Below are 25,286 nucleotides of genomic sequence, written 5' to 3'. Positions count from 1 at the left end.
CTTCTTTGGGGGCAATTTAGCATAGCGGGTAACTGCTTGAGCAGTTGTCACTGACGGACCAGGCTCTGCTGGAGCCTGCGGAGACCTGGCTCTGTAACTTACCAGTTGTGTGACTTTGGGGGAAGTTCTGCAACTTCTGAAGGTCATGGTTTCCTTATGAATAAAACAGGGTACTAATAGTTGCTGCCTCCTAGGTTAATTGCAAAGATAGAGATAAAAAATGCAAGCATTCCACACACACTTGGCATTAGAATGTGAGCCCCTGATGTGGTTGGTTCAAGCATGTGCCACTGGCTTGTCCCCTTTCAGGATGGCTCACTCCCTGAGGCCACCTGGGTTCCTTATGGAATAAGGCTCTCAAGCTCCCATCCTATGGGTCCTCAAGACATGCATGAATCCTGGGTAAGCACAGTTCAGACCAAAACCAGGAACTCCATGGTATTGTTATAGGAGTTATTAAGAAATTATTTTAGGCAGATAGAGAGGAAAAGGGGTCCTTGAAAAGTTTCTTTTTTTTTTTTTTTTTTTTGAGATGGAGTCTAGCACCGTCCCCTGGGCTAGAATGCAATCTCAGCTCACTGCAACCTCCTTCTCCTGGGTTCAAGCAATTCTCCTGCCTCAGTCTCCTGAGTAGCTGGAATTACAGGCCCCCCCACCACACCTGGTGAATTTTTGTATTTTTAGTAGAGACGGGGTTTCACTGTATTAGGCAGGATGGTCTTAATCTCCTGACCTCGTGATCCGCCTGCCTTGGCCACCAAAAGTGCTGGGATTACAGGTGTGAGCCACCGTGTCTGTCTCTTTTAAAGCAGCTCCAGAAGTTTCTTGTCTAGCAGGAAAGCCTCGGTTCTTAGAGCCTGGCTGGCAACCTTTGATATGCAAATGCAAGCCATTAGAGACTGGGTCCACCCTAACATGGGGAATCTCCCCTTGTCCTCTTCCTCTGCCCCCCATATGCTTCTGGCAGCATGGCCGCCCCCATATATCCCCACGTGTGTAGAACATCATGGCACCCTGTATTTGCATATTAAAAGACTAGGGTGAGAGGGGCAGTTATTTTGTGACCATATGAATGACATGCCTGGTCAAACCAATCCTCTGAGTCCTATGCAAATCAGACACGCCTCCAAACTCCTCATATAACTGGCTGGTATCCGCAGCACTTGGGTTTCCTGTCTTGGCTTTGGAGCTCCCTCCCTTTGTCTCTGTCCAGGGGAGCTTCTTTCTTCTCCCTTCTTTCTTGCCTATTAAACTCTCCATTCCTTAAAACCACTCCACGTGTGTCTGTGTCATTTTATCTAAACCAGTGCAAGGACCAAGAACCCTGGTGTTCCTCCACTCATCTGAGCCGTGTCAGTATAAGCAAAGTGCATTTGCGTTTAAGAATGATAGGTCATTAAAAAGTTTCAGGTGTTACCATCCACATTGCAGATTGCTCCGGGAAATGCCTTGTTGAGAGCCCGGCCGGGGAACTGAGTTGTAGCCCCAGCTCCACAACCAACCTGCTGTCTGGCATTAGCCAATCAGGGCTCACTCGTGTCACCTGTGAAATGATGCTGTTGGACAAGATCCCCTCTGAGATCTCTTTACACTCGAATATCCCAGCTCTAGGAGGAAGCAAAGGTTCCAACTTTCAAGCCAGGACTCTAAAGTTGGTGCTGAAGGCAATCTCAGCTGCCTTTGAATCTTTTCTGCGTCCAAACTCCAGGTAGCAGCTGGTGACTAACTTGCTAATTATCTACTTATATTTAACAGATGCTTGTTGAGTTGCAGCCTTGAGGTTGCTCCAAGTAGTAGACCCGGCAAGTCCACGAAAGAATGATTCTGTTGTGAACAAGAACAACATCTCTTTGACCGTCTTCCCCAGTGCCTCGCCTTGAGGCACTGAGGACCAGGTGCCCTTTGGGTTTCAAGAAATAAAACGTGAGTTGAACACATGGAGGAGCCATTGTAGGGGGTGGCTCAAGCCTCAGCCCCCATGCTCTGGGGTGTAGTGGAATGAATTAAAATATTTGTCGGGGGCTTTTAGTGCTGGCTCTGCTCCTGTGCTAGTTTGGGAAGTAACTTACCTTTGAGCCTCAGCTCCTCAGGTGTTTAATGGAACTCAGATGCCCTCCTATATTTGGTAGGATTCTTTTGACTGCATGAAACAGAAAAACTGACTCAAACTGGTTAACAAGGAAATGTAGTCTGTCCTGTACGAGAGATTTCATATAGTGGTGACCTCACATCCAACCATGACAGTCTCCGCAGTTGTCTTTCATTGCATCTTTCTTAGGATCCAGGTATCCTAAGAGGCATCCGAGTGGTATAAGGACTCTTTTTCAGCAGTTTTCCTGGAGGAGAAAGGGGTTTGAGTAATCAGCATTCACCTCTGGGCAGGGAATGGAGTGGAGTTGTTACATCACTTCTACTAGGCAGTGATGTCATTAGTGGAGAGGCAGATAGCCTTGCCTTTGGTCCTAATATTCCTATTAATGATTTCGATACAGATGTAGAAGAAGTGACTGTCAAATGTGGGCTTATGAGATAAAAGTGGGAAGACAGACCTAATATTATAGAAGAAAGTCTTAATCCAAATGATTTCAATAGGCTATCATTGAACACAGTTGCTGCTCTCAGCTGTGTAGAGTTGTGGACAAACGGCCAGAAATCCGGGGAGAAGGCGGACTGCTGTGGGATGGGATGCCTGTCAGTGTGGAGCTGAGAATTAGATTATGGATGTGAACAATCTTCCCTGTGAATTTTAAAGCATCGGGTATTTCTTTCTCATGACAGGAGTTTGGATTAGATTATATCTGATGTTCCTTCTAACTCTGTATTTTTATGAATTTTCAAATAAGAGCCATTTTCACTGGCCTGATGATTTTTATAGTTGGTTCAGCAATGCTGTTGGATAACAAAATGCTGGCTAGTCACTTGCTTGGGGCACCAATACAGCGGCAGTAAAAGTAACAATAACAAAAACCACCATTACTGCCATCAAACCCATTCACAACCAAGATGAGAAACATCTAGGGAAAAGCCTTTAAAACAATTTTGACATTCCTGTGTGCTGTGTGTCATTTTGCAAAACAATAGATTTTTGTGGCTTAGTCTTATGTTTATTTTAAATCCATGTGGGGGTATTGTGATGTTTTCATGCTCAGGGGTGTTGATCCATACCTTTCCAAAACTGGTAAATGTCACAGTTATTTATCAAGATTTATCAGAATCCAGACATTTTCAAAACTGGAAAATGTTACAGCTATTTATCAATGAAATGAGAGGTTTTTTTCAATTTACTTTTTCTATATAATAATCATGTACTTTTTGGCCAGGCACGATGGTTCATGCCTGTAATCCCAGCACTTCGGGAGGTTGAGGTGGGTGGATCACCTGAGGTCAGAAGTTCAAGACCAGCCTAACCAACATGGTGAAACCCTGTTTTTACTAAAAATACAAAAATTAGCTGGTTGTGATGGCAGGTGCCTGTAATTCCAGCTACTCAGGAAGCTGAGGCAGGAGAATCGCTTGAACCCAGTAGGTGGAGGTTGCAGTGAGCCAAAATTGTACCGCTACACTCCAGTCCGGGCGACAGAGACTCCATCTCAAAAAAAAAAAGAAAAAAAAAAATCACATAATTTTTCCACATTTTGAAATGTGAGGATAGGTAAAAAAATTGTAACTCTGAAAAGGGAACTGTCTTCTACTAGGCAGTGATGTCACTAGTGGAGAGGCAGATAGCCTTGCCTGTGGTCCTAATATTCCTATTAATGATTTCGATACAGATGTAGAAGAAGTGACTGTCAAATGTGGGCTTATGAGATAAAAGTGGGAAGACAGACCTAATATTATAAAAGAAAGTCTTAATAAAATGATTTCAATAGGCTATCATGCTGAACTGAAACCAGTAAAGTGAATTTCAATAGAAATAAATGATTTAGCACTTAAATTTTACTAAATAAAGGAAAGAGAAAAAAGATCGGGTATTTTAGCTTATTCCAGTCCACCCTGAGTTAGCAGCTGGAGAAGGCTACACCAGTCACAGTCAGCATTAGAGTGGAGAGTCCAGATTCTGTATTTGGTACCACTCAGGTAACAACTGGCTGCTGTATTTTAAGAAGGGCAAACTGAAGTAATTAAGTAATAAAATAGTTATGATTGTCTCCAACATAAGCAAACTGATCTACTAAGTCCTGAATATATGTTATCTCTGATTTTCAGAGAGTCCTGGAAAAATAGATACTATTGTTCACATTTTACAGAAAAGGGAAATTAACCAGAGAGATCATCAGGCACTCTCTTCCTCCCCTCCCAACTCCTTAACCAAGGTAGGAAGTTTAATTCAAGCTTATGGGCTATTTTTATTAAGCTTGGGATGTCACCTGAAGGGCACAGGACTTGGAACAAATTCTTTCATCATACTGTAGGGCAGCAGTCCCCCATCTTTTTGGCTGGCACCAGGGACCAGTTTCATGGAAGACAGTTTTCCCACAGACAAGGGAGGGGGTTTGGTTTTGGCATGAAATTGCTCCACCTCAGATCATCAGGCATTAGTTCTATTCTCATAAGGAGCAGGCAACCTAGATGCCTCGCATGCGCAGTTCACAGTAGGGTTTGCGCTCCTATGAGAATCTAATGCTGCCACTGTTCTGAGAGGAGGCGGAGCTCAGGTGGTAATGTTCTCTCGGACGCTCCTCATCTGCTATGCAGCCCAGTTCCTAAGAGACCATGACGCTGAGGATTGGGAGCCCCTAGTGTAGGGGATCAGCATATGTCACCCCAAAATATGCCACTCTGGCATAAGGATTATTTTGAGCTGAAGACAATTGAGGAACAGCAGATGCCAAAAAAAGCACTCTCTGCTTCCCCTGCCTGATAAAAGTAGGCTTAGACTTATCTGCTTCAAGACAGCGCAAAGGAATCTATACAACAAACATTCCCAAAATAACCCGTATCTTCCGTTAGCTTCCTCTGTACATTTACCTTCCCACGGTGTGCAGTCCCTAAAAGCCTAAACCCCTTAGTGTTGTCATTTCTCTACAAATTTACTGTTCTTTGTTAAGATGCTGTAGAACCTTAAGTTCTAATCATCCCTTCCAATTATCAGTCACTACATTTTCCCCGCATGGATACACGCTGTATATATGAATACACTGTGCTTTCTTCTGGTTAGTCTATCTTTTGCCAGTTTAATTTCCGGAGCCCCAGCCAGAGAACCTAGAAGTACAGAGAAAAAAGTTTTCCTCCTCTACCTGTTTACTGGGAAGGGTGAAATGTACAACACCTGAATCAGCAAGTCATGAGAAGGCCTGGTCCCCACCCTCCCTCATCCCATGGAGAGGAGGTGTGGGGTGGGGCCTCCTCACCCTCTGTCCTTCCACGGAGAGGAATGGGGGTGGGCGAGGGGAGGAGGATGGGGGAGGGGCAGGGGCAGGGACCTTCCCACCCTCCCTCGGTTCACAGAGGGGAATTGCGGGGTACGGGCACTTACGGGCACTCTGCAGGACATGCAGTGTGGGAATCTCTGTTCTAGGGGTACATGTACCGCCTTACTGCCTTCTCCCCACTTAAAGGCAAGCAAAGGGGAATGTTGACAGAAGAATAGTAGATCTAATTTGGATTGAGATTCTACAAACCTGGAAGTGTTCTTAGTGTACTCTCACATGGTAATTCAGTCGACCTATGGTTTGTCTTATCTGTTTTGTGTTGTTATAAAGGAATAGCTGAGGCTGGGTAATTTATAAAGAAGGTGTATTTGGCTCATGGTTCTCATGTCTGGAAAAGTTCAAGGCTGGGCCTCTGCATCCGGTAAGGGCAGAAGCTGCCTCCATTTCATGGAAGAAGGTGAAGGGGAGCCGGTGTATGCAGATCACACGGCAAGACAGGAAGCAAGAGAGAGACAGAGGGGAGGTGCCAGGCTCCTTTTAGCCATTAGCTCTCATGGGAATTGATAGAACGAGAACTCACCCCCACCCACCTCCTGGAGGGGATTAATCTATTCACGAGGGATGATCCATGACCCAAACACCTCCCGTTAGGCCTCACCTCCAACACTGGATCAGACTCCAGCATTCGATTTGGAAGGGACAAACACCGAAGCTGTGGCATGGTTCCGGGTTGGAAATCATTTTCCCTCCAACATTCGAAGGCAGTGCACTCAGCGTTGCTTTTGAGAAATCTGAAGCTATGCAGATTCCTGTCTCTGGGTGACTGTGTGCCCTATTTTTTTCCCTGTCTGGAAACTTGAAGGACCTATTCTTTGGCCTTGCTGTTCTGAAACATGAGGTACCTCTATGTGGATCACTTTCATGTATTTTGCAGACCATGAGATGGACTTTCGTATCTGGAAATTCAGGTCTCTAACTTTCGGAAAATTTTCTTTCCAACTCTCTGGCTGGAAGAGTATGAGCCTGGCTGCTAACCTTCTGGGAGCTGAGTCAGGGAGGAAATCTGGGGGTGGGGAGGGTTTGCAGTGCAGAAATCAAGCTTCGCACTCAATAGGCAAACTTTTACTTACTCTGCCTGTGTTTTGAAGAGATACCTGGTGCCATCAATTCCTGAGTCTTTAGGGGATTCTCCAGTGCCACGTGGGCTGCTTTTCTGACCTTCCTGCTGCTTTTCGGCCTCCAGAATGATCTCAACTCCAGTTCTCTGTTTTTCTGTCTCTTAAAATCTTAGTCAGGTTGTGGGAGGGATTAGAGGTAAATGCATGTGTTCAGTTCCATCCATCCATCCATCCATTTATTTATTTATTTATTTGGCAGAATCTCACTCTGTTGCCCAGGCTGGAGTGCAGAGGCGTGATCTTGGCTCACTGCAACCTCTACCTCTTGGCTTCAAGCAGTTCTCCCTGCCTCAGCCTCCCGAGTAGCTGGGATTACAGGTGCATGCCACCATACCCAGATAATTTTTGTACTTTTGGTAGAGATGGGGTTTTGCCATGTTGGCTAGGCTGTTCATGAACTCCTGAACTCAGGTGATCCACCCACCTTGGCCTCCCAAAGTGCTGGAATTACAAGGATAAGCCACTGCTCTCAGCCAATTCTTCATATTTAATGGCAAATCTTTCTTTTTACATACACTAACTCATTAATCTTCCCAACTATCCTGTGGGGTAAGGACCATTATCCCAGTTTTATGGATGAAGAAACTGAGGCAGAGAAATGTCAAGTGACTTGCCCAGACACAACTAGGAACTGACACCCAGAATAGGAACCCAGGGAGTCTGACGCCAGGAGCCAAACTCTTAGTCACAATGCTATTCCCCCTATTCACAGTTTAGCAAATTATAGTACAGGGATAAGAAAGGTAGAAACTGACAAAACAGCGAGAATGGGAGGGAAGCAATGGGATGGGAGGTTTCATCAGTTTTCTTGGAAACGCACAATGAGAGGAAGAGTGTTGACTGGTGGAGTGGGGAGCGGCACCCTAGAATACTGGAGTATGGGTGAGCCATAGAGGGGGTGATCAGCCTGGTGGAAGTTAGTGCAAGCTCCTGACTTGAAGACTAAAATATGTAAGGGTGGGAGCAGGAAGCAGGGCTGATAATGGAGAGTCCAGGCTATGCGCTCAGTTCTTGGGAGGTGAAAAAAATCATGCTCTTTTTTTATGTTCTAGTGTGCCAGAAAAATGGAAAGTATTTCACCTTCTTACTGTAGAGCAGTCATTGTCCAGCATTTGTGTGCTTCAGAATTACCAGGAGCGTTGTTAAAATAGATTGCTGAGCTCCACCTGTAAGAAGTTTTAGGGGATTCAGGACATCTGGAGTGGAACCTGAGTATTTGGATTTCTTTTCTTTTTTCTTTTTTTTTTTTTTTTGAGATGGAGTTTCATGCTGTCACCCAGGCAGGGGTGCAGTGGTGTGATTTCAGCTCACTGCAACCTTGGTCTCCCGGTTCAAGTGATTCTCCTACCTCAGCCTCCCTAGTAGCTGGGATTATAGGTACATGCCACCATGCCTGACTAGATTTTGTATTTTCAGTAGAGATGGGGTTTCATTGTGTTGACCAGGCTGGTCTTGAACCCCTGACCTCATGATCCACTCGCCTCAGCCTCCCAAAGTGCTGGGATTACAAGTGAGAGCCACTGCAGCTGGCCTGGATTTCTAAGTAATTCTCAAGTAGGATGATGAGATGATGGTTTTCAACCATGGGATAATTTTAGCCCTAAGTAGACATTTGGTAATATCTGGAGAGGTTTTTGATAGTCACCACAAGAGGGATGGGGCTGTTGGCATCCAGTTGGTTGAGGATGGGGACGCTATTAAACATCCTACTGTGCACAGATCAGCCCCATAACAAACACTTAGGCCTAAGCATCAGTAGTGTCAAGGCTGAGAAGCCCCAGTCTGGAGTAAAGCCCACTTGTCAACAGGCCCTACCTTTACCTTTTCTATTACCTCATTTAAAAAAATCCGGCCAGGCTGGGCATGGTAGGTCACACCTGTAATCCCAGCACTTTGGGAGGTCGAGCCAGTGGGTGCCTTGAGCCCAGAAGTTTGAGGTCAGCATGGGCAACATGGCGAGATCCTATCTTTACAAAAAATACAAAAATTAGCCATGTGTGGTGGGGTGTACCTGTAGTCCCAGCTACTTGGGGGACTGACATGGGAGGATCCCCTGATCACAGGTAGATTGAGGTTACTGTGAGCCATGAGCACACCACTGCATTCCAGCCTGGGCAATAGAGTGAGACCTTGTCTCAAGTAAGTAAATAAATAAATATTACAAATATGTTCATACAGTTGAGGAAGGAACATGATATGGATAAGAAATACCTATTGCTATGGTTTGGATATCGTCTGTCTCCACCAAAACTCACGTGGAAGTTTACCTGCCAGCTGGCAGTGTTGGGAGGTGGGGCCCAATGGGAGGTGTTTGGGTCATGGGGACAGATCCTTAATTAATAGATAAATGGTGTCTCTCATTGGAGTGAGTTCTCCCAGGAATGATCTGGTTCCCATGAGTTCCTTGCATGTATTCACTTCCCCTTTGGCCTTCTCTGCCATGTTTTGATGTAGCCCGGGGCCCTCACCAGAAGCTGAGTAGATACTAGGGCCATTCCCCTTGAACTTCTCAGACTGCAGAATGATGTGCTAAATAAGCCTCTTTATAAATTACTCAGTGTCAGGTTTTCTGTTATAGCAACACAAAACAGACTAAGACACCTATATTTACTGATTTAAAAACTCTTGGAGGAGGCCGGGTGTGGTGGCTCACGCCTATAATCCCAGCACTTTGGGAGGCCAAGACAGGCAGATCATTTGAGGTCAGGAATTTGAGATCAGCCTGACCAACATGGTGAAACCCTGCCTCTACCAAAAATATAAAAAATTAGCCACACGTGGTCATGCATGCCTGTAATCTCGGCTACTCAGGAGGCTGAAGCAGGGGAATTGTTTGAACCCGGGAAGCAGAGGTTGCAGTGAGCCAAGATTGTGCCACTGCACTCCAACCTGGGTGACACAGGGATACTCCATTTCAAACAAAACAAAACAAAAACAAAAAACCTTTGGAGGAATCAGAAATAATACAGGTAACTAAAGAGAATTAAAACATGTACAAAAAGGCATACCATAATAAAAAATAACTTTAGTTATCTTCAGAGAAGTTTGAGAAGATATTTGTGTGCAGAATGTCAAAAAAAAAAAAAAAAAAAAAAAAAAAGCAGAGAATGGAAGATCTCCTGGAAGTGAAAAATATAACTTCCAATTTTGAAATTCCATAGTAAGGGTGGATTGGATTTTCTGTTTCTCCCTCCAGATGTATTCTCTGTTCTTTTCTACCCTACTCTGTGCCTGGGAGACTGACTCGTACAAATTGCATTATCTGGGCTTTGTTGCTTCTGACTTCTGGTTGAGTTTGGCCAAAGAAAGGCCAGTTGATTAGAGGGCAGGAAAGCATGATCAATCTTTATTATTCTTGGATTCCGCATATGTGAATTCGCCTATTCACTAATTTATTCATCACCCCAAAGTCAGTGCTCATGGGCTTCTTTTGTCATTTACAGACAAGCACAGAGTGGCAAAAAATTTGAGTTGCTGGATACACACTTCCCAGCTGAGATGGAACCAGGCAATGCTCTTCCTTCTTGTTTAAGCTCTCACAATATAAACAAGTGTCCTTTTCTCAGTCTATTTAGTGCCATACTTTTATATTTTGTGGGTGTTTTGTTTTTGGTGATTTCAGTGTTTAAAATGCCCCAAGCGTAGTGCTGCCTATTGTTCCTAAGTGCTAGAAATCTGTGATGTGCCTTATGGAAAAAACACAGATTAGATAACCTTTGTTCAGATATGCATGATAAGGGCTGTTAGCCATGAGTTTAATGTTAATGAATTCACAACATATATTAAATAAGATGTCTTTAAACAGAAACACACATAAAACAAGTTTATGAATTAAATATTGGCAAAAATGTGATCAGACGCTTACAGGAGCCTAACCCCGTCATTCTCCTAGAAGCAGTATTTGCTGATTTAGTGTTTGTGGTGCCTTTATAGAACATAGCTACCATGAATAATGAGAATCTTCAGTACTCTGCTGAGTGTGGTTTTGGCAATGACTGGTTTTCTCTGCTGTGGCCACAATTCCTGCCAGATGGTCCCTCATTCATGGCTGCAGCTCATTTTCCAATAACTTTGCTTTTTTTCCTGACCCTTTCAGGTTTAGGGGTGATAATGACTTTGCTCTGTTGCGGATCTATGGGAACGTCACCATTCTTTGTTGTTTCTTTAGCACTGACCACAACTCTACAATTTCCTTATGACATTTTCCTCACTTACCTTTTGCATTTGCCATCTGTTTCCTTCCAGGATCTTGATGACTCAGTTGGTAGAAAATGCACTCAGCCTAGTCTCTCATAATGAAGAACAAAATGTAATGAGATTTTTTTAAGTATGAGGAAAGAAAAGTCATGTAACATGAGTCTAGGAGCTGAAATCCTGACTAACAAGAATTCCAGATAGAAGAGGCTGGAAAGTATCACTGATATAATACAAGAAAATTTCCCAGAACAGAAGGAGAACATGAATATTCAAAGTGAAAGATCTATACAAAATAAACTTTAAAAGGCCTCATTTAGATATTCAGGGAATTAAGTGTAAAGATAAGAAATCAAAAGACTTCAGGGAGGAGACAAAAAGATTACCTACAAATGAACAGGAATCATACTGATGTTTGATATGTCATCAACAGCCATTGATCTATAAGAAAATGGAATAATGCCATCAAATTTCTGAAGAGAATTGATTTCAATTCTATATCAATCTAAATCATCAAAGGTAAAAAAAAAAAAGAATAAAAATCTTTATATAATTAAAAACTCAAAATATTGACTTTACAGGCACAAAACACCTTTTCTTTGGGAGTTACTTGCAGATGTATTTCAGCAAAATGAAAAAGTGAAACAATAAATACTAACATGAGTTTTAGGAAATAGTACATTCAATCTAAAAGAAAAGTTCCCAGATAACAACTATGTAGAAGGCCTCCAGAGCAACGAGTCCATGTAAGGAGAGGAGCATGGAGACCACCAGAGGATGATCTAGAAAAAGCAAGAGGGGGGAATTTGATAGAAAATTGTATGATCAATGGCTTGGAAAAGTCTGAGAATAAGACCAAGCCATGAATGAAGGAAAAATTCCAGGAAACAACAACAACAAATTATACAAGAAAGGCACAAGTCAAAAAGAAAACCAAACTGTGGCACAATGATTTTGAATAATTGCAGTAAACTGTTAAGAGTCGAGCAGTCCTTAAATGGCAGCAACCAGTGAAACTGCTAAGTTGCTTGATTGCCATACTGTAGAGCTTCAGCCAGTAAGGAGAAAGGAACCCAGGGGGATCTGGATTATTATTCATAGCACAACAGGCTCCGTGGACTCCATGTTTGCCTCGCTCCCCTTTGCCCCCAGGTCTCATGGGGACAATGTGGATCAGGCTTAGGTGGATGTTGCACATACAGCGGGTTTGTGCACAGCTGAGTAACATGCAGATGGGAGAGCCTGATCTTCTATAGGTATAGCCATCAAAGCTGCCTCTTCTTCCAAGGAGAGATGTTGGCTTCATTACCCAGGAATATCTCAGGGGAGGAAAAGGAGGGCTGTCCAGCTATATTACCCTAGAATGTGTCTGGGAGAGGTAGCTCTTAATTGAAGGGAGGAAATCACTGTTATAAAAAATCTGCCCTCTGTCCCAGAGGGGAGACACTACCTCTAGGTTCCAAGGTTGTCTGTTATCCAAACATCCTTTAACAAAGCTATTGGTGTCCTTTGCTCAGAAGATGTTTCTAGTGCAGAAGGATCAGCATTATCTCCCAACATACACAAAGGGAGAATGCATTTGGACGTGCTGCTGGTGCAGTCTCTTGTGTGTAGCGTAGTGGAGAAGGAAGTGTGATCATAGTGTGTCTGGAATTGGTGGGTTCTTGGTCTCGCAGACTTCAAGAATGAAGCCGTGGACCCTTGCAGTGAGTGTTACAGTTCTTAAAGATGGTAGTCTGGAGTTTGTTCCTTTGGACGTTCAGATGTGTCTGGAGCTTCTTCCTTCTGGTGGGTAAGTGGTCTCGCTGTCAGGAGTGAAGCTGCAGACCTTCACGGTGAGTGTTACAGCTCTTAAAGGCAGTGCGTCTGGTGTTGTTCATTCTTCCCGGTGGGTTCGTGGTCTTGCTGGCTTCAGGAGTCAAGCTGCAGACCTTTGTGGTGAGTGTTACAGCTCATAAAGGTGGCATGGACCCAAAGAGTGAGCAGCAGCAAGATTTATTGTAAAGAGTGAAGGAACAAAGCTTCCACAGCGTGGAAAGGAACCCCAGCAGGTTGGCGCTGGCTGGCGCAGCCTGCTTTTATTCCCTTATCTGGCCCCACCCACATCCTGCTGATTGGTCCATTTTACAGAGAGCTGATTGGTCTGTTTTGACAGAATGCTGATTGGTCCATTTACAATCCCTGAGCTAGACACAGAATGTTAGAAAAGTTCTCTAAGTCTCAGCTAGGTTAGCTAGATACAGAGTACTGATTAGTGTATTTACAAACCTTGAGCTACACACAGAGTGCTGCTTGGTGTATTTACAAACCCTGAGCTAGACACAGAGTGCTGATTGGTGCATTTACAATCCCTTAGCTAGACATAAAAGCTCTCCAAGTCCCCACTAGACTCAGGAGAGCAGCTGGCTTCACCCAGTGGACTCCACTGCAGGTACTCAGCCCTGCCCTGCTGGGAGGCAGCTAAGGCCCTGCGAGAACTCGAGCGCAGCCTCGGCAGGCCGGCACTGCTGGGGGACCTGGCGCACCTTCTGCAGCTGCTGGCCCAGGTGCTAAGCCCCTCACTGCCCTGAGGGGGTGGCCCCGGCCAGCGGCTCCAAGTGCAGGCTGCGCACGCCCGGCGCCCCCACGCCCCCGCGTGCTTGCGGGAACTGGCGCTGGCCTGTGAGCGCCATGCGCCGTCCAGGTTCCTGCTTGACCCTCTCCCTCCACACTTCCCTGAAAGCAGAGGAAGTGGGCCCTGGCCTGGGCCAGCCCAGAGAGGGGCTCCCACAGTGCAGTGGCGGGCTGAAGGGCTCCTCAAGCACCACCAGAGTGGATGACGAGGCCGAGGAGGTGACGAGAGTGAGGGCTGCTGGCACATTGTCACCTCTCAATAGCACACTACTTGATTTTATAGTGATAATATTTACATAGCTGTCATCACATAAGTGGCATTTATTGGTTTTCAATTTTAGAATCAATCTAGAGACAACTCATGAAAGTCTCAGAAGTATTTTTTATAAAGGCCGTAAGTGTTGGCGGGGTGCAGTGGCTCACTCCTGTAATCCCAGCACTTTGGGAGGCTGAGGCAGGCGGATCACCTGAAGTCAGGAGTTCAAGATCAGCCTGGCCAACAAGGTGAAACCCCATCTCTACTAAAAATACAAAAATTAGCCAGGTGTGGTGATGGGTGCCTTAATCCCAGCTACTCAGGAGGCTGAGGCAGGAGAATTGCTTGAACCCAGGAGGCAGATGTTGCAGTGAGCTGAGATCACACCACTGTACTCCAGCCTGGGTGACAGAGAGAGACTCCATCTCAAAAACAAACAAACAAAAAACAACCAAAAAAACCCCATAAGTGTTGATAATATAAAAGGAAAAGCAGAGCCACGGAGACTGGGAGGTTGGGGGATGGAGTGGAGAGGCTGACACCCCCAAAGGTGGGAGCACCATCACTTTGTTCCACCGGGTCTTTGATAGGAATGGAAGCTGACACTTGCTGAATGTGACCATGGATCAACATCATCCTGAGTGCTCTCCTTGTGGCACCTTCTGACCCACAAACTTATTCACAACAAGCCTGTGAAGCAGGCACCAGTATTAACTCCACCTTGCAGGGGAGGAAACCAATGTACCCAGAGATTAAGTGTACTGCTCTAGGTCACATGGATGGAGATATAATGGGTTTACTGTGATATTTGACACTACACTTCAGAGGTGACTGTGGGAAGAAATGAGATTAGAGGCAGCTGAATCTGGGTGGGTAGGACACCACGAGAAAGGTGAGTGGTGGAGCTGGAGAGTGCAGGAACAGGAGGCTGGGCACAGCGAGTGAGCTGCCCAAGGTGACTGGGCAGAGGGCTTCGTGAAAAAGGAAGGCATTCTGAAAGGTGTGGGCTGTGGAGCGTTGTGAGAGGAAGGATAGATAAGACTTTCCCATTTCACCTGAAGCTACTTTTCTGATCCGCACCTTCCAGATGGATTGGAAGTGAATGATAGAGACAGAGATAGAGGTGTACATCTATAAATAAATACCCCCGGCTTCCAACACATACACACGCAAAGCATACAGACTGCGATTCTAATTTTGGAAGAGTGGTGTCCACATTTTCCAGCCATGTATTCTTTCATCACCTGCCTTTCTGCTTTTATTCTTGTCTTTTACTCCTCAGTCATCAGTTTATATTTACATTATTTGCTTATATTTACATGATTATGTTAACTATGTTTTCATTTCTGCCTTTGAAAAACACAGTTCTTTGTTTTTTGATTTTTAATGAAGTTTAATGATGCAAAATATGTAGATTACATTGTAAATCATATATGAAAAAGGAGGAAAAAAATGGAACGTTCCAATTTCACATAATTTTTTTTTAATACATAAAAAGGGGAAAAGATTGGCCAAGTATGGTGGCTCACATTTGTAATCCCAGGACTTTTGGAGGCAGAGGTGGGCAGATTGCTTGAGCTCAGTGTGAGACCAGCTTGGGCAACATAGTGAGATCCCATCTCTATAATAAATACAAAAATTAATGGGGTGTGGTGGCATAGGCCTGTGGTCTAAGCTACTTGAGAGGTTGAGGTCTGGGAGGTCAAGACTGCAGTGAGCTAAGATCATGCCACTGTACTCCAGCCTGGGCAACAGAGAGAGGCCCTGTATGGAAAAATATATATATTATAATAAAAAGGGGAAAAGAGGAAGATTTGCTCACTGTTTTAAGTAAACTCATAACAGTTTTCTTAACAGTTATGAGCATCTTTCAAAAAAAAAAAAAAAACAGTAAATCCCATAACTACAACATCTTTATCTTTTAAAACTCCCCCTGAAGCGGCCGGGCGTGGTGGCTCACTCCTGTAATCCCAGCACTTTGGGAAGCTGAGGCAGGCGGATCACAAGGTCAGGAGATCGAGACCATCCTGGCTAACATGGTGAAACCCCGTCTCTACTAAAAATAGAAAAATTAGCCGGGCGTGATGGCGGGCGCCTGTAGTCCCAGCTACTCAGGAGGCTGGGGCAGGAGAGTGGCGTGAACCCGGGAGGTGGAGCTTGCAGTGAGCCAAGATCGCGCCACTGCACTCCAGCCTGGGCGACAGAGCCAGACTCTGTCTTAAAATAACGACAACGACATTCCCCCTGAAGCAAAACAGAATTATTTAACTATGTACGCATGTATTTGCCCTTGACTGCAGTGTTACTGAGTGTTTGACCCCTGTAGAAGAGAGGAACGTGGCCCTGTGTCCCACTTTATCCTGTTTCCAGGATGAAACTGACCCTGAAGGACATTTCCTCTTGTTTTTTCTCTTTATCTACACTGAAGGCCCACCAGCAGAAAGATGGATGCACTCACATTGCAGTGAGACCCACTGCTGATTTGGACACCCGCAGCTCTTTGTGGAGCTTAGTGAGATGCCTGGGGAGGGAGGAGGGTGCAGTGTGTGGTCCACCTTCTCTTTCACTGCTTCCGTCTTGGAACACTTTGAACTTCAGCTGTAGAAAGGGTTAATCCATTACTAGCTGTTTTCCAAAGCTCATGCAGAATGCTGTAGTGGATCAATAGGCCGGAAACACTGAAGTCTATGGTAAAAGAGAGGGAGCCAAAAGGGGCCTTAATGGAGCAAGGCTGGATGTGGTTGAAAGGAAGCAAGTTCTGAGGAAGAGGCCTGATGGCTTCAGAAAGAGAAGCGTTCTCCCCTCTCCCCATTGGCATTGCTCTTGGGCTCTCAGTAGAGTGGCTTAAACCAACCAATAGATATTACTTCTATCCATATTATATGTGATTCCAATGGCTTTATATATAGTTGTAATCATATTGATATGATCATATATACATGATAATTCTATTTATGTGAATCCCAAATTTATATCTCTAGCCCTGTGTTCTTGATTTGTATAACCAACCACCTGCTTGCCTGCAGGCATCTCAAACATAGTATGTCCACAGTGGAACTCTTGGTTTGCAGCTCCTCACTGTCTCCTGCAACTTGTGCTTCCTCCATCTCCAATCATTCAAGCCTAAAATCTTTGAGGGATCTTACATCTAGGGTATAATATAATTTAGTTAACACTTCACTTAATATTGTACTTTTAAGATGATACATATTTTTGGTTCTTATATACTTTAAATGTCATCTTTGTGCATAAAGCTTTGTTTGCATTTCTGATTATGACTCTTCTGAGTATTGAGAAAAATCAGTCTATTCCTGATTTGCTGAGCTCAGAGCAAAAGTAAAAATGTGTCTAGATATTTAAAAGTTATAAATCAAGCAAACTGATAAGTAAGATAAAATATATTCTAGCCATCTACCTTGACAAATATGCCTTCAAAATGACCTGAAATACAAGGTTTGAATTTAGAATTTTTAGGTTCCTTGGAGTTCTGCAATGGAACATGCTGGTGTGGGGAGAACGGGCCCCAGGAACTGACCTGTGGCCTGACCCCTCCTCTTCCCACCCACGGCTTTGTCTCTCACTATGAGGGGGTTGTGCGCATGCGTATTGGCACCTCGGCCTGCACACTCAAGCTCCTAGGGCTGACCACACTTTCCCTTCCCGTAAACCTTCACGCCTTGCTACCCTTTGGGTGATATGCTCAGGGCCTGGAAGCTGGCTTAGGGCTGCTTGGGCGGGGAATTCCAGAGTTCCAGGAAGCTGGAGTGTGATCTAGGGGGGTTGGTGAGGCGTTCCCTGATCTCCTCGGACTCCTTGCCTCATGGGGAGATGACAACCGGAATAGGGTGAGAAGGGAGGGGCTCCCCAAAGCGCAAGGCTCAGGGAAAGGCCCCACTTCTGCAGCTTGGAAGTCAGTATGGTGGCCGGGCGCAGTGGCTCATGTCTGTAATCCTGGCACTTTGGGAGGCCGAGGCGGGCGGATCATGAGATCAGGAGATTAAGACCATCCTGGCTAACACAGTGAAATCCTGTCTCTACTGAAAGTACAAAACATTAGCCAGGGGTGGTAGCGGGCGCCTGTAGTCCCAGCTACTTGGGAGGCTGAGGCAGGAGAATGGTGTGAACCCGGGAGACGGAGCTTGCAGTGAGCCGAGATCGCACCGCCACACTCCAGCCTGGGCGACAGAGCGAGACTCTGTCTCAAAAAATAAATAAATAAATAAATAAATAACATAAAAATTTAAAAAAAGTCAGTATGGGCAGGAAGTCCTGGCTCTAGGCATATGATCAATTTGCAAGTTGCTTTCCAGAAAGATTGGACCAGTTTACATGCCCATGTATTGAAGGACTCCAGGTATGAAGAGAGTTTCCAGTGGTCTGCTAGCCGCCTGACCTTGGGCAAGTTAAGCATCCTCTTCAGGCCTCTCAGTTTCCTCATCTATAAAACAACTTCTTTCTAGCTCTAACCTTCTCTGGGTCTCTGAAACCAAGCCCGGTGCTTTAGCCATTCATGGCCTGAGTTTCCTAAACCTCCTTTAGTCTGTGGATGGTGGTCCCCCCAGTGCTCTTACCTATAGGTATACACCATGGCTATCCGAATAACCTGCCAGACCAGGAGCCAGCACCCTGAACTACGCAGGTTTTCTTCTAGCTTCAGCAATCCATAAAAGTTTAAGAAAAACAGGCAGTTTGCTTGCAACGAGGGCAACTTTGCTTCCTCCTTTTAAGTTTTCTCTCCTTTAGCCATCTGTAATGAATATACGGCTATAAAACAAGGCAGTCACACCCTCTCTGGTTCCAGGAGCACTAAATCCTTAGTGCCTCTGTGGTTATCTAGAAGATTTTATTGCATTTCACTGCAAAGAGCTGCCCCAGGTTTATCCTTTGCTTCACCTCCCATTTTTATAACATAAAGGAGAGATTTATGTTCAAATCCAGGAACACTTTTAGCTGACTCGGAGCTGCATATGTAGTGCTTTGTAAAGAATTTTAGTTTCCTGAAGATGGCACTGTCATTTTACTTCTGTTCATCACACAGGGAAATTTACCCTCTGCCTCGTATGTGTGCACAGAGATTCATTAAAGTGAAAAATATCCGATAATAACTGTGCACCAACAGAAATGCATATCATGGAGATGTAAAATTTATTTTAAAAAATGTTAAAAGGGAACTCGTGATCAAAAGTAAAAGTTAATGGCTTTGACTTTTAAGGTGTTGTTTTTTGACACCCTCTTCCTAAAGGACACAGAGATGGATTCTGTAGAGATAAACTAAAGTTAAAATTAATCAAATGATCAGAAAAGAACATAAGGAAACCCATTTTGCTATGTTTTCAGTTCTCTTGTCTGCTACCTTAATATCATTTAGGCAAAGTCTGAATCAAATAAGTGATTTAATCAATGAGTACTTACAGCGTATTAATTCTCAAACATAGTGACTGAAATCTCAGTTCAACCTGAATGTCCTGATAATCTCTGCCCAGAAGAGTGGGTGACTCCGCCCAAACGGACCACATCCTACCTCTTCAAAGACTCAAATGACAACCCGAAGATCTGCCAGTCTGCCTTTAGACTCTGGTGGAGTTGTGATACTTAGGCTGCAAATTCCAGGGCAGAACTGACCCCTGTTCCAGTGGAAAACAGAGTGGCTGGTGGCTTCGAGCAGCTGGGTGCTTTGGAGCCTGCCCTCAACTCTCTCATACCAGGTGGGGTGGGAGCCTGCCAGAGCCCAGCCTCCGTCTTCCACCATAAAAGACCTCATGCCTGTGAAAGAAAGTGCCCTTTCCCAGTAATTTTCAAACTTATCTAGGTGACAGAACAACTTGCAAGTTTTGAGCTCCTTGGACAGGGGAGAAGAACATCATACCAATACATTAAAACTCAAGTAATTAGAGGAGTTTGTGCTTAAATGAGATAATATCTTGTCCTACATTGTAAAATAGAGAATGCAATGGTTATTTTCTGTGTCAATTTGACTGGTCTAAGGAGTGCTCAGAGAGCGGCTAAAATACTGCTTCTGGGTGTGTCTGTGAGGATGTTTCTGGAAGAGATCAGTGTGTGAATCGGTAGGTTTCTGGAAGAGATCAGCTGTGTGAATCAGAAGGTCAACTCTCACCAATGCAGGTAGGCACCATTCTATCCACCCAGGGCCTAGCTAGAACAAAAATCGTAGGGGAGCGGACTTTGTTCCTGCTGAGCTGAGACATTCATTTTCTCCTTCCCTTAGACATCCTCACTCCTGGTTGCTGGGCCTGCAACTCCATCAAGACCATTGACTGTCCCAGTTCTCAGGCCTGCGGGTTTGGACCGGAACTTCACCACTGGCTGTCCTGGGCCTCCAGCTTGCAAACGGCAGATTACGGGACTTCTCAGCTTCCATAATCACGTGAGCCAGTCCTCATAATAGATTTCTTTCTACGTATCTCTCTATATCCCATTGGTTTTGTTTCTCCAGAGAACCCAGATTAATACACACTCCTTTATAGCAGTGTCATTTCTGCTTCAATAATGAGGCAGCAGAGGCTCCCAGGAGCGGTTCCGTGGCTGGCACTCAGTGCTTTACTGTGGCTGGTGTGATCCCAAGGGAGAAAGCTGCTGTCAGCCGCCTGCACCAGGCACAGGGCGCGGGACCTGGATGGTGGGTGCCGTCTACACACGACTCCCCACACGCATGCTCGCAGTGCCTTCCCTCCGCCCCGCCCCCAGGAGCCTTCATCCCTCAGCGCGAACTGTGGTGGGAACAGGAGTCTTCTCATGTATTTTGGCATCCTCCAACAGCTAGCAAAATGCTTTTTAACTCAGGAAATATTCAAAAAACGATTCTTGAATTGGGTTGAAGGAACTCATTTAGCCCTTTGTGAACAGGCAAGATATGACAGCAGGCCTCCTAGGTGATACTGCACGCCAGAACCTGTTCTAGATTTTCTCCAAACTGTCTGGTACACAATCCTGAGATAACATCAGAATGAAAGGGAGGGATGGAAGAAAGGCTGTCTATACTCCCAGGACCAGTACCAGGAGGAGGCAAGGGGGGAACCAGGGCCAACACCCGAGGAGGAGGTGTTGGCCTTCAGGCGCTGCCTCTGCGCTGGCATGACCCTAAGCTCCAGCGCCTCCCTAGATTGGTGCCCTAGGCCCTGGTTTTGCCTGCCACACCCTGGTCCTGGCCATGTCCAGAGTGACACAGGGATGGAGAAGACTGTTGCAGAGCATGGCCTGAGTGTGTGTTCCCTTCCGGCAGCTGAGGATCACTTCCGCAGGCCTCTCCCAGGCTCTGCCGTGAACCTCTCCACAGCCTCGAGCTTCTGGGTGGTGTGCAGGGCAGGTGTGTAATCACCCCAAGGTGATGATTTGGCTCAAGTCTCCTTAAATTATTCCAGGTGCCCCTCCCCTACCCCATCAACAGCACCAAGCACTTTCCTAGAAAGCTGCTCTGGGGCAACTGCCCTTGGTTCCAGCTTCTCTAGAGAACCATGTGAAGCCGTTGGAAGGTAACCACAACCTTCATGTAAGTGAATCTTGGCAAGGATGTCAAGAGGAGTATGTGAATTGCAGGCTTCAGAAGTTAAGCAGGGTTGAGTGTGGGGGCTCACGCCTGTAAACCCAGTACTTTGGGAGGTCGATGTGGGTGGATCACATGAGGTCAGGAGTTCGAGACCAGTGTGGCCAACATGGTGAAATTGTCTCTACTAACAATATAAAAATTAGCTGGGCGTAGTGGTGGGTGCCTGTAATGTCAGCTACTTTGCCAGCTGAGGCAGGAGAACTGCTTGAGTCTGGGAGGTGGAGGTTACAGTGAGCCAAGATCCCGCTGTTGCACTCCAGTCTGGGCAACAAGAGCGAAACTCCGTCTCAAAAAAAAAAAAAAAAAAAGGAAAGTTAAGAAGCAGCATGTAAAGTCATTACTAGTGAATTTACAGCAGGCCCCAGTTTCTGCATGGCAGGGGTAATGGGGAGCAGACAGGAGAGGGTGGGAAGGGGCATAGGAAGATAGAGAAAGTGCCTCTGCTCCTGCCCTGGAGGCATAGACTGAAAAGTTATCGCCATATTTTAATAAAGATCTTTATTTACGAGTTCCCTAAATGTTACACCTTTTCTTAGCTGTTTATCATCAATAGAGCCTTCAAACCCCATAGGTAAATTTCTATGGTACTTGTAACTACTTTTGCACGAAGGGAATTCTGTGTACCCAGTGCTTTGGGGTCTCCCTAAGTCATGTTTAACAAGTTTAATGTAATTTCTCAAAGCAAATCTGAATCTTACATCTGAATTATTGAACATCTTGCTGATTGAGCATTTTCTACAAGCTTCGTTTCCCGCCAAACACCCCGGGAGACATGCTGCTAACCCGCAGTGCCTGCCACGTTAAGTGAGACAAACAGGGCAGCTATTCAAATAATATTAAATATTAACGGTGACATTCTCCATGGCTGTATCTGTCATAGATCATGTGGGTTACATCTGTCATCTCGAATCCCTTCAGACTGCAAGAGCTCCAGAAATGTTATCTGTTCACAAAGCCACGTGACGCTGGATGGCAGCTTCCTTTGGATGTGTCCTGAAGCTGCGGAGAGCAGGGAGGATCCCGCTTGTCTCCAGATGGCTTGGGGTTTGTTACAGATTGGAGGAAGCCCTGGGGCGAGGGGGAAGGTTGAATAATTACTAGTGTCTGGAATTACACGAATGCCCTGGGGACAGGCTGGAACAGGCAGCTTTGCTTCTCCTAGATGCCCCACTGCAGAGCCCCACATCAACCCTTGGATCCAAGTCAGCCAGGCGAGTTTGGCTTTATACAGATGAAAGCAACATGCAAGTGGAATCTTTTTGCTTTGCGGGTAGAACTGGGAATGGGGATTTTGCGCACGAAGGGTCTCAGCATTTGTGATCAGGAAAACTCGAATTTGCTGCCCTAGCTGGAAGAACCAAAGTTTACCTGTCAGGCTTCATCAGTCTTTCATCAGGACAAGAACGTCTCCTCTGATCTGGCTGTGCCGGGGCTTCCTTGTTAGAAGACAGCATCATCCCATCCGTGTGCCAGCTGTTCCTTCCGCCCTAGCCAGGGGCTTCCCTCTTCTGCGGCTTCATTACAGCCCATCCAGAAGTGGGGTGGGGGGACCTCTGTTTCCTTGTGTGTGTGTGTATTCCGTCTTCTTTACTTCTTTACCATTTTCTTTTCTGCCAGAAATCAGAGTAGTGCAATATGAGATTTTTGGGATGCAATTCTCCTTGGTAAGTTGAAGTTCATGCACCCTGATGAACGTCCCCCCATGCCTGGGCGTGAGGCTAATGACCAGATGGTTGGCAGGATGCTGGAGGCCAAAGGTTTATTACATTCCAAGTAGCTCTCATCCATTCAGTGCCTACGTATGTGGTCCAGTGTTCTTCTTTTTACTTATTGCTTCGTTTTAACTCTCACATCAACACTATTAAGACAAGGCAAGATCACCTCCATTTCTTAGGGGAGGAAACAGAGACTTGGAAAGTGTAAGTAACCCTCCTGAAGACATACTATTGAGAAAACGATGACTCTAAATTTAGACTCAGTTTCAACTGGCTGTCAGGGTCGGGCCCTTTCTCCTACATTGTGCTACTTTCACTTTTAGATCAAACTTCAAGTTTTAAAAAAGGAGGAGAGTTTGCCTGAAAATGACCCAATCACTCTCTTAATAAACAAATTGGTTGAATTTGCAAAATGGTCAAATGCCCAAGCTGATTCCAAATACTCAATGCAAGCTTGGGCTGGACTCTCGGCTGCTCAAGAGGGAATTCAGTGTTCTCCAGGCCCAGCTGGCCTGGGTCTCAGGGCTGCCGTCCAAATTGTCAGACTTTCCTTTTCTGTCAGCATTGGAGGCCAGAATTTCTCCGCGTCAGCATGACCAATGTTTTAGACTGGCTACGTCTTTGCTATGGGGGGGCTGCCTGTGCATTGGTGGATGATGAGCTACATCCCTGGCTTCTATCCACCCGATGACAGTAGGACCCTCTCTTGAAGTCATGACAATCAAGAATATGCCAGCTATTGCCAAATGTCCTCTGGGGGCAAAGTTGCCTGAGTTGGGAACCACTGACTTGAAACTACCCTCTGCAGGTTTTATCCAAAAGCTCATCCTTGACTGGCTGCTTCCATGTTCCCATTCTTTCCCCCCACCTCCCTACTGACCCGGGAGCATGCCCTTAGCAGGTTATGTGCATGCAAATCCTCATCTGAGCGTCTACTTCCAGGGACTCAGTACAAGATGTGCTTTTGTTGCAAATGGGTGAAAGTCCACAAGAGTATGAATGGTTCTAGAAGTTAAGCTACTTAACTTCCCTGAGTACCGGTTTAATCATTTGTAAAAGGGAGGTCCCTTCAGTTCTAATACTTGGTCATATATAAAGACCACAGAGTGTCAGAGCCTGAGTAGTCTTATTGTCTCCAGGATTTGCTGCCAGGGAAATAGCAGAGAGAAATCCCTGTAAACAAATGTTTGTTGACTGAATGATGGAGTAGCAGCTGAGGAGACCTCAGAAGCTGTAATTTTTTTTTTTTTTTTTTTTTTTTTTTCAAGACAGAGTCTTGCTTTGTCACCCAGACTGGAGTGCAGTGGTGTAGTCTGGGCTCACTGCAACCTCTGCCTCCCAGGATCAAGTGGTTCTCCTGCCTTAGCCTCCCAAGTAGCTGGGATTATAGGCACATGCCACCACGCCCTGCTAATTTCTGTATTTTTAGCAGAGACAGGGTTTCACCATGTTGGCCAGGCTGGTCTCGAACTCCTGACCTTGTGATCCACCCGCCTTGGCCTCCCAAAGGGCTGGGATTACAGGCATGAGCCACTGCGCCCAGCCAGAAGCGATAATTTAAGAGGAATGTGTTGAGAACTGGGTCTGAGGCTCTTCTATGCAAACTGAGTAACTGCAGTTAACACAGAAGGATTGTGCAATTTTGAAGTAAAGGGGCAGGAACTATAGGAATACACCTGTCGTGGAACATGTTGGGTTTATTTGTTGCAAAGAGGGAGCACACCATGGAGAACTGTGGGGCACCTCAGAGAGTGCTGGGAAGGACTTAATACAGGATTCGGGCTATATTTGGTAGTTCTGGGGCTTATCCAAGGAAGCAGAGCTTTACTCTGGACCGAATGTTGTCAGGAAGCAAATTTTGTGATTAGATTTTTTAACAGACAGTATCTGCAAGGCATTGGAAGGAATAACAGAGTGATTGTGTGCTGGTGTTCTGTGTAATCGCCTGTTTAACAGAAAGAGACTGCTCCCAGCTACGTGTACAACACCATGGAGAATTGTAGGGTTCCTCAGTAAGAGAGTGCTAGGACAGACTTAATACAGGCTTTAGGCTGTATTTGGTGGTTCTGAGGCTGTTCCAAGGAAGCAGAGATTTGCTCTGGACAGGCCGGCTCCCAGTTGTCAAGGGCCTCTTCCGTTTCTCAAAATCTGCCACATTGCTCTTCTCTTTGGGAAATTAAAATTGACGGTAAGGTGGTAGAGAAATTTGGGGGAACTAAAAACTACAAAAAATGTTAATTTTGGGGAATATTTAAAGTGCATATTGGCCGGGCACGGTGGCTCAAGCCTGTAATCCCAGCACTTTGGGAGGCCAAGACGGGTGGATCACGAGGTCAGGAGATCGAGACTATCCTGGCTAATACGGTGAAACCCCGTCTCTACTAAAAAATACAA

The 25,286-nt window shown here is 45.4% G+C and overlaps 1 long non-coding RNA gene across 3 annotated transcripts in view; it reads left to right on the top strand.

The window, feature by feature from the left end:
• Positions 1-25,286, top strand: part of LOC119621547 (uncharacterized) — a 112,058-nt gene that overhangs the window by 64,218 nt on the left and 22,554 nt on the right. For all 3 annotated transcript variants that reach the window (XR_012090457.1, XR_012090458.1, XR_012090456.1), the window contains one exon: positions 19,840-19,998. This is a non-coding gene — a long non-coding RNA (uncharacterized lncRNA). The remainder of the gene's footprint in view (positions 1-19,839; positions 19,999-25,286) is intronic.

This window comes from Chlorocebus sabaeus, chromosome 21, assembly GCF_047675955.1.
Source record: "Chlorocebus sabaeus isolate Y175 chromosome 21, mChlSab1.0.hap1, whole genome shotgun sequence".
Taxonomy (NCBI): domain Eukaryota; kingdom Metazoa; phylum Chordata; class Mammalia; order Primates; family Cercopithecidae; genus Chlorocebus; species Chlorocebus sabaeus.
This window is presented reverse-complemented; position numbering and strand designations above follow the sequence as displayed.